The following is a 10,653-nucleotide window of genomic DNA, read 5'->3' as shown; positions in this document are numbered from 1 at the left end:
CCAAAAAGATGGTGGTTAATTTGCATATGTAGGCACAATGCAGGGAGACGAAAGGGAAAGCAGGAAGAAGCCCCCTGTTACTGACAGTGATCGGAAACCCAGGGGAGAGCTAAGATCTGGGGGGCAGGGCAAAGGCCGCCTTTGCCTTGCCCCCCAGCCATGATCGGAGAATCAGGCGCCTTTTCCACCCTGGCCAGTGATAGCAGGAAGTAGGGGTGGAGCCAGAGATGGGAGCTGGGCACGGTCGAAGCTGGCAGTCCCAGGAGCTAGGGGTCCCTTGCCTGGGCCTAAAGCGAAGCCCACGATCGCGGGGCCACTGCAGCTGTGGGTCCCCTCTGCCTGGGCTGGACGCCTCAGCCAGAGGCTTCCTGCAGGGGCAGGGGCGGAGCCCGCGCAATCGCGGCACCCCCCGCTGCCACTGCAGGTCCCCGCTGCCCGGGCCGGATGCCTAGGCCAGAGGCATCAGGCCTGGGCAAGGGGCCAATCCTGCAATTGGAGGGTGATGGGGGTCAATGCCTGAGGGCTCCCAGTATGTGAGAGGGGGCAGGCTAGGCTGAGGGACACCCCCCACACACACACCCAGTGCATGAATTTTGTGCACCGGGCCCCTAGTATTAACATAATAGGTGCCATTGACTGAGTACTTAATACTCCAAGTTAGGTGCTCAATCTTTGACTCCATTTACCTTCAAAACAACTCCACAACTATAAATCATTACTATAATATTCCATTTTAAAGGTAAAGTTTAAGTGATTTGCCCAAGGTTATAACCAATACATGGTAAAATCAGGAATTAAACTCAACTATACTCAAAGCAAATCTACTTCTAAAATCATAGCATATATTCATGAGCATAGGGATGATAAAGATGGTGGTGAGTGAATATATAAACTGAACCTAAATTGCACTTTGTTTTTTTGTCTTCCTCCTATCTCAATAGACCCGGTCCTCTGGTTTTAGGGATTCTCAGCCTTGGCACTATTGAAATTTTGAGCCAAATAATTTTTGTTGTGATGGGCCCTTTTGTGCATTGTAAAATGTTTAGCAGCATTCCTGACCTCTATCCACTAGATGCCAATAGGTATCTTTGGTTGTCACAGTTTCCACTCCAAGTTGTGACAACCAAAAATGTTTCCAGACATTGTCAAAGGTACCCTGGGGAGTGGGGTGGGGGTGGGGGGATAGTTGCAAAATAGCTCCTATTTGAGAAATACTGATTTACACTTAAAATGACCATTTTCTTTATCAGCTGTCCTGATTCTAATTTTTGAGATTCCTTTGAGCTTATAATTGATGTTGAAGACTTGAATCCAAGTAATTAGAAGAACTGAAAATATATCTACAATTCATGGAAATAAATCGCATCATAAGGCATGTTTTCAAGTTTTAATATTCAACCAGTTCTTTTTTTTTTCCCACTGTATTCCCCCATTCAATCTTGGCTGCCACCATCAGACAGAAAGAAAGCACGAGGACCCTTTTTTCTTGCATCTGCACTGGAACCTTGGCATATTCACCCAGTTCTTAACCAAATTGCGTGAGTGAATATTCTTAGACAGGTCTACCTGTCTATGCATAGTCTGTCATTTCTAATATAAAAATTGCAATATCTACTTTTATATAATAGGATTATGTGGATAAAATAAAACAATAAACACAAAAGTTGTTTAATTGCAAAGCTATTAATCATGGGGAAGTTGTGGGAAATCAATGACCACAATAAAAATATCAGAAAGATGTTTGATTCATGCCCTCATTAATTTTTTATTTCATTGTTTTCACCGCATTAATATATCTTCCTAGGTAGTTTTGAATCTCTATTTATGTGGGTATAAATGTGATTAGGAGAGGCATTGGTAATTTCAAACAAGATAGAATGTTGAAGAAAAGATATCAAAAGCAATACTAAAATTATTGAATTGTCCCTCAGCATGATGAAAAGATTCTATGTATTTTTATGGACTACTACCAGAAAGAATGCCCAGGGTAGGAATTAAAATATTTCAGCAGCTATATACATCATCTCATAAAGTCAAATATGTTTCAAAGTGGTAGAATTACAATGCAGACCATGATATATGCCCTGACCTCAAGGTGATGTCAATGATGCTGGTATAATTATGAGTAGAGTCCTGAAAATAGAAAAGTAATCTATCTTTGACAATCATGATAAGTTTGTTAGATAGTTATATCAATATCATTAGTTTATTTCTACATATAATATCTCAGGATATTATATACTTAATATAATTGATTTTATGTAATTATATAATGCCAAAAAAAATATTAGGAGTCACACCTTGGTGTTAAGAGTAAGTTTAAGACAAAGGGAAGAGAGATTAAATTGTTGTAGAAATCATTACCTCCAGAATTAACATGCACCTAAACAAACAAAAAAATTCTAGAAAGCTTCAGATGGATTAAATGAGTAAGTCACAATATATAATCTTTAGATGCTGAAATATAATACAAGAGAAGTATAAACGTTGTGCCTTCAATTTTACTAAGATTAGGTACAATGGTAATATTTTATTTGTATAGACAAATCATTTGTAATCCTTTTTTCTAAACTCTTAAAATAGCAAACAAAGTTTAAGGACGTATATTTCATATAACTTGCAAACAGTTCTTGTACAACTAAAACAAAGGGTGTTTTTCTATCAGCTGAGAATCCACACAAAATATAGCATCTTATATTTTAAAAATAAATGATTGATCTAGTAATGACTCATATGTTTGTTTTATAGGAACAAAATGAAAATTATAATTATGTGATCTGATTAGAAGAACTCAGGGTATAATAATTTTCCGCAAAGTATCACTTTTAATTAAGGTGAACTTTTTATAATACTGGCCTATTACATTTCAGTTGGCTAAATATGATCATTTTTATAAATTTTGATCAAGCAAGATATTTAAGATAGTTATTGAAGTTAGAAATATCATGATATTTTTAAATATGAAAATTTGAGCTTATTAAATATGCCTTCTGGGCAGGCAAGCATGAGAAATATTAAATATGGTTCGCCTTTCACAGCAGCTTCTTATTACACAGAGATCCAACCTTCTAATGAACTCTATTTGTTGACTCATGCAAGAAAACAAGGTAATTGTATTATCTCAACCCCACTGACTTTTTAAGCTATGGTTTTAAAGCTATTACACCCGATATTTAAAAAGAAATATATTAAAAAATAACCAAGCTACTTTGAGGAAATTGGGGCATAACCTTTTCATATTAAAAAAATGAAAACTCATTGAATTGGAAAAAATAATACTTCTAATAGGGGCATTTAGCTCACTAGATAAATGTAAAACATTAACATTGCTCTTGTAAAGTTATCACAGTGATTAAAAAGAACATAAAAAGTGCAATTATAAAATTAATTGACTCATGTTTGATAGAAAACATAGACCAGAATATTTATTTTAGGTTTTTTTGCTTCTATGGACAATTTAATATTATCTCTGTCCCTTTTTAAATATTTTTCCGCTGTATATAACAATAAAATAAATAACAATATATTTACTGGGCATTCATAATATACTAGTTTCCTTTTAATTTCCCCCAGTGGGATCAGAGGAGAAACTATGTAGGGATTATTAAACAATTATAAATAATCAAGAGTATTATATAAGTATAGCTATTAGATATGTATAGGAAAAGTATTATCAAGCTGTTTTACAGATTTAAATTCTTGAAACTGAGGTCAATTATTGTATAAATATAATCTTTTACTGACTTTCTTTAAATTAAAGAGAGCTAGATCACAATATGGTACTGACTGTATTCTTGTTTTAGAGCCTGTGAATTATCATACAAAGTTTATATAAAATATATACAAAATACATTGCCAAACTATGAAATGAACAAAATTTATGCTTTATATTATAGCGGTAAATATTGTAATAGCATTGAATAAAAATGTCAAAATAATCTTGACATAGATTATATAAGAATGATATTAAGTATTAAAATGAGTAGTAATGTGAATTTAAAACATTTTAAAATGCTTATTTTGTAGATAGGATAGATATAAAATATACATTGAAATCTAAAATATACTTTTTCTACCTTTATAATGAGCATTACAAAAATAAAAGTTAACAAAAACCTTTTCAAAAAATAAAGGTTGTTATTAGTATAGGTAAAGGGAAAGACTTATCAAACTCTGAACCTATATATAGGTCTTCCTTGAAATAGCAAAAGTAATAATGACACAATAGCACTATCTAAAGGCCAGCACTGTTTTATTTTACATGCATTATCTCACTTAATCCTCAGAACGAAACTATATGGAGGGCAATACTATTATTGCCTTTTTACAGATAAAGCAATTGAGACCAGAAATATTTGACTATTATTTTAAATGTCATGGCTAGTATAAAATGAACCAAGATGGCGGATCCCAGAGATTGTGCTCATAAAAGTTATAACCCATGGGCATGGACAATAGGGTGGTGAAGGCCTAGGGTGGGGTGCGGGGACAGGCTAGCAGAGGTCAATGGGGGGAAGAGGGGACATACATAATATTTTCAACAATAAAGATTTTTTTAAAAGAAAGAAAAAAGCTATACTATACATCTTAAACACAGAAAGTGATATGTGCCTTACCAAACAATAAGTTATTCTGCCATGCAGTAATTAAAATATGGCACTGGCAAAGGAGAGAAGGATGGAGTTGAATATATTTTAAACAGACCCCAGAATGTATAAAAAATATGTGAGAGATAACACTGCATGGGAGTCTGAAGTCCAATGAGAAGAAAACTCAGAAATAATTTTCCCAGTGTTTACTAAGGAATTAAATATTTGCTACAAAAATAATTTTATTTGGGACATTGGTGCTCAGAATTCTAATGCCAAATAGAATAAAACTCAGCTGCTCCTGTCTTTACGTTTGCAAATCAGTACTAATTCAGTAGTGATGAATTAATTAACTCACACAGAATTCATTCTTACAAAGGCAGTGAAAATACAATTTATTTCTAGTGGATGTGGTGTCTTATGTTAGATATTATTTTCAAAACACAAAACTATGCTCAGGAATAATTTTGCTTAGATAAGAATAGTTTCAAATGTCCTAGAAGCATACTCCCTCTGTCTCATAATAATAGTAACAGTTGATGAGTGTAATTTGTCCCATAATAATAGTAGCAAAAGAAAATAAATATAGGACGCAACATTTATTATAAAAAAATAGATTAAATTAAACAATAAATTAAAAATAGTACTCCTAATTTTTATTTCGAGTGTTCAGATAGTTTCTGGATTTTTCAATAATTTTGTTACTGCATTTTAAACTTGTAGGCAGGATCCACTGGCTGCGAAGCTTTGCTTTCCCCATATGCGTGAGCTGGAAATTATTGGAGCCATCGTTCTTCATTGCTTCCAGCATAACTTGTTGAAGTGACAGAAACATATTATCCAGTATTTCGGGAGAAATATTATCAAAGACTAATATGGTGCCTCTTCTGCTAAGAGGAATATATCTAAGTTTTTCAAGTTTTTCTCCATAATCTTTGCATTTATGTCCTCAGTTTTGTTTTTTCAAAGAATCAACATTAGCATAAGATTCTCCTTGACAATTATTTTCGGAAGCACATTTCCAAATTCTTGATATGGTCATTCTGTTGCACTTAAATTGTTTTGCAGCTAACATAATTGCACCTTTCTGCAACTCTTCCTTTTTCTTTTGATGCATCAAGAACTGGACAATCACAACTCGATCTTTGCTTGAAAACTCTATTTTTTTCATCTTACTTTTACAATGGGTTGATATTCAACTGAAATAAAGCAATTGATTTCGATCAGTGGATGAAATTAGAAAAATAGCTATAATTCGTAATAATTAGATTAACCTAAAAATTGAAAGATGTGTCAAAACAAATGACAGATGTCATGAAACATTGATTTTGATTGAAGGCTTCGCAATTTTGCGCTACAACATAACTTACAGTTGCATTCGCCAATAATTCCCGTTTAAATATTCACTTGCTACTATTATTATGGGACAGAGGGAGTACTTATATACATTTTTCTTTTATAGTCAGATTTTATTTTACAGGAATGAGTGTGACATTTAAACGGAACAGCCTTGTTGGGCCATTTCATATATAAATTAAGAGGTACTTCCTCAATGAAGAGGACTTGTTGTTGTACAATTGTAGGAGTTGGAATTGTTTACACTGCTTATTCTTGCAAAAACCATTGTCACAATGAACTAAAACTGCTGAAATTGTTTAGAAGAAACCTGCCTTTGTTAATAAATGTGTGTACTTTAATAAAGTTGGAAAAGTTTGTTTAATGTCTAAACATCTCTATCTCACTTTAAATGAAGATGATCTAGTATAATTTATTTAAACAAAGTACTTAGTATTGAAAATGAAAATCTTTATTAACATATAGTAGAATAAATTCCCAGGAGAACAATGACTAAGGCTTTATTGTTATCATTTTTAATTATATCCATTGCCTAGAACAGTCATCTATCCCAGGTATGTGCTCAAAAATTCTTGTTGAACAAATGAATGATATAAACAGTTAATATGTATTGGGTACTTACTATTTTCCAAATGTTGTGATAAGTAATTTAAATGGGTCACCTCACTTATGGCTAAATCACCTAATTTTGTTATTTCACATCTACAAGTAAAGTTAAACATCAGCTTTTATAGTAGCTGTTTTACTGGGGCAAGTCAATGAACCTCTTCTCTCTTTGAGCCTCTCTCCTCATCTGTAAAATGGAGGTAATAAGCTTATCTGGCCTGAGTTGTGAAAAATAATGACTAAAAAAATAAATATTTATCATAATGCGAGACACATAGTTGACAGTATATAATCACTAAATGCATTTTAATGAGCCTTCAAAGCACATATTTTTCACATCTGATGACAGTCAACTAATTAGAAGTTGGACATAATTGTCCTTGCTTGAATAAGTATAAACTTGTTATTTCTGGTTGCTTAGCTAGAAACTATGACTGTTAACTGTTTTAGTCAATAAACCATTTAAGATCCATTTGGAGTAGGGATATGAGTCCTGGCTATTGTCTAGAAGCTGTCTTTTGGTTAAAAACAAGGAAATATCATTAGAAAGACTTTAGGCTATAAGTCATTGGCTTGGAAAAACAAAACAAGACAAGAAAACAAGAAAATGAAGCAGAGACAATGAGTATAATTTTCAGAAAATCTGCGCAACCAACGTTCTCAGTGTTCTAGAGAACAATGTGATATGAGAGTACAAGATCAAAGGGGACTCTGGATCAAAATCAGTACAGAAGAGCAGGGTGCTAATATAAAGAGGCTTTAGAAATACCATAAGAAATTTATTTTACATATATTTCCTTTTGTCAAAGTGCATAACATTATCTAGATAGTCTAGATATGCAAGATTCTAACTGATAATTCTAATGTATCATGTATTTTCATTTTCTAAGAAGTATATGTAAAATAATGGTGAGTCTTATAATTGGTTGCATTTCATGTATCTGGATGAAGCAATAAGAAATTGTATATAACACAACTCAAACTATTTTTCCTTCCAGAAACAAAAATGTATGACTAATTGATACCTCCTACAACAATTGCATGGTGATGACATTAGCACCTTCCAGGGGACTTTTCTCAAAGCTGCATGTGTGTTAAGCAATTCTTTCTGTTATAAATATTGCCAGAAGATCTGAAAATGTTTGAGTATGTGTGAAGTTCTTTAAATCCCCCCTATCAAATATGCATTCTTGATAGAGCAAATATGTGTTGATATCATGTTCCAGGCCCTGTGAGAAACTGAGATTGCAATGGTAAGCAATAAAAGACATTTTCCTCCCTCATAGCACTTGGAATTTAAAGCCCCATGGAGAACACTGACTTTTGAGGTGTATGCAAATCAAGGACATCCAAGAAGATATTCCTAAAGAAAAGATACTTAGGCGGAGATCTCAGATGAACCAAATGGTTCTAACTCCGTGGATAGGGTATGGAGGATCAGTCTAGGTGTTCATGTTAATAGTCCTACTCTATTGGCCATTGTGAGGATTTGGTTATACAACACATGTGCTTTGATCAGTTCCTGGAACATAGTAAGGGCTCACTCAGTACATTTTAGCTATTTGTATTCATCTACTTATACCATTCTCCTTCTTCTTCTAATTATTATTATTAGCAGAAATAGCAAATGATAAAAAGTCCTGATGTCATGAGAGATTGTGTCTAATAAAAGAGTCTCTAAGAGCAGTATAACTCCAGTGGAAAGAGAAAATGGAAAGTTGTATAAGACAGATACAGAAATAGGTTGGAGTTAATACAGCCAGAGCTTTGTATGCTATGCTGTTTTCTTTTCATTCTGGAAAGGTTTCAAAAGCGAGAGTGAAAATAAACTGATTATATTTGAACTTATATAAGATGACTCCTGCTCCAATGAGTCACAGAGATTGGAGGGGTCAGAGTGGATGCAGATCCATCAGTTAGATATCTTGGTAGTTGTCCAGAAAAATAAATGAATAACACAAAGGTGTCATGGAAAATACAACATCAACATGGTGCTCAATAAAGAATTGATTATTTTTGCATACCTTGAAAATATAGATGGGTGAGTGAGAACAGTGGACAGAGCTATTTTTATTAAAGTGGGTATCTATACTAATAAAAGAGAAAAATGGTAATTGGCGTACGACAATACCCTTTTCATTGGCTAATCAGGGCTATATGCAAATTAACTGCCAACTAAGATTGGCAGTTAACTGCCAACAAGATGGCGGTTAATTTGCATATGTAGGCACAATGCAGGGAGGCGAAAGGGAAAGCAGGAAGAAGCCCCCTGCCACTGACAGTGATCGGAAACCCAGGGGGGAGCTAAGAGCCATGATCGGAGAATCAGGTGCCTTTTCCGCCCTGGCCAGTGATGGCAGGAAGTAGGGGTGGAGCCAGCGATGGGAGCTGGGCACGGTCGAAGCTGGCAGTCCCAGGAGCTAGGGGTCCCTTGCCTGGGCCTAAAGCGAAACCCACGATCGCGGGGCCGCTGCAGCTGTGGGTCCCCGCTGCCCGGGCCGGACGCCTCAGCCAGAGGCTTCCTGCAGGGGCAGGGGCGGAGCCCGCGCAATCGCGGCACCCCCCGCTGCCACTGCAGGTCCCCGCTGCCCGGGCCGGACGCCTAGGCCAGAGGCGTCAGGCCTGGGCAAGGGGCCGATCCTGCGATTGGAGGGTGATGGGGGTGAACGCCTGAGGGCTTCCCAGTATGTGAGAGGGGGCAGGCTAGGCTGAGGGACACTCCCCCCCCCCCCCCCCACACACACACCCAGTGCACGAATTTCATGCACTGGGCCCCTAGTTATAAATAAAATTCTTGCAATCCCAGAAGCAACATATACTTGAACTAAATGTATAAGTTTAACTATCTTTATCAATTTCTGACACTGAATAAGAATGCTAGTTAGTTATTATTATTATAAATACTACTACATGAGCTCAATGAAATACTGGGATATAAAACATATAACATGTGAGGCATTCTGGGTTCCATGGAAGAAAAATATGTAATATAAATTTAAACATATTTCAGAGCCACAGCTGTGTCTTGTAATATTTTATATAAAATATACTAGCTTTCTAGATGTAGACATTTGATATGAAGTTGTTGATTGATTCATTTATAAATTAAATGTCTTCACCAATATGATCCATAACTCTAGCAGTACCAGGCAACAGCACATTAACAACAATATGACTCTGACTTAGTTTGAATCCCAAGGAAAAAAAAAATTAAGTAGGTGGAAAAAAAGGAAGCTTGAACAAAGAGATACATGGACAGGAGCAGACTGATCAGAACTAAGTCACATCGTAAGAGTTTACTTTAAAAAAATTAAATTAAATTCCTATGAAGTCCTTTTAAACAGGTAAATAAAAGCTAATTAGATACTTCTCAAATAGGTTAATACAGCAAGATTTGAGAACCTTTAGTAAGGTGATAATTAAGAATTAAATGTATTTCTTATTACTATAACACCCAATCATTTGAACAACATTTACACTGCAGTTTGATGTTCATGCATAGACACAACATACTGTCTGCCTACAGAAGACATGGATCATGCGGGTACACACAAAGCATGTCCCATAGTCACAAAGTTTCCAGTAGACCATTTACTCAACAAATGTAACCTTTATACTTTCAGGAAAAAAAATCATAATTTTGAAGTGAAATCTTTCATTGTAGTGATATAATTGTTTGTTTTTATGAAAGTAGATGTTTCATTTTATGTTACTAGAGGTCTGGTGCACGAATTTGTGCATGGGTGGGGTCCCTTGGCCTGGCCAGCAATTGGGACTGATCTGGGCTGTCTTGCCCAGTCCAGGGGGAGGGACTGCAGGAGGTTGGCCAGCCAGGGGAGGTTGGCTGTAAGAGTGCACTGACCACCAGGGGGCAGATCCTACATTGAACGTCTGCCCCCTGATGATCAGTGTATGTCATAGTGACTGGTCGACTGGTCATTCGGTTATAATGGTTGCTTAGGCTTTTATATATAGAGAGATTTCTAATAAAGAACTATGTGGAGGAACCGACTCCAGACTGACAAGTTGACTATTTCAGGGATGGGAGCAGATATAACAAAGGCACGTGATATTTTTACATAGATAATTCTCTGTATTATTT

At 35.6% G+C, this 10,653-nt stretch overlaps 1 pseudogene; it reads right to left on the bottom strand.

Annotated features, from left to right (window-relative positions):
• Window positions 1–1,417: 1,417 nt before the first annotated feature.
• LOC132214086 (small nucleolar RNA SNORA31) lies at window positions 1,418–1,498 on the bottom strand (annotated as a pseudogene).
• Window positions 1,499–10,653: the final 9,155 nt, after the last annotated feature.

Source organism: Myotis daubentonii, chromosome 12, assembly GCF_963259705.1.
Source record: "Myotis daubentonii chromosome 12, mMyoDau2.1, whole genome shotgun sequence".
NCBI classification, from domain to species: Eukaryota; Metazoa; Chordata; class Mammalia; order Chiroptera; family Vespertilionidae; genus Myotis; species Myotis daubentonii.
Note: the sequence above shows the minus strand (reverse complement) of the source record. Positions and strands in the feature narration are given on the sequence as shown.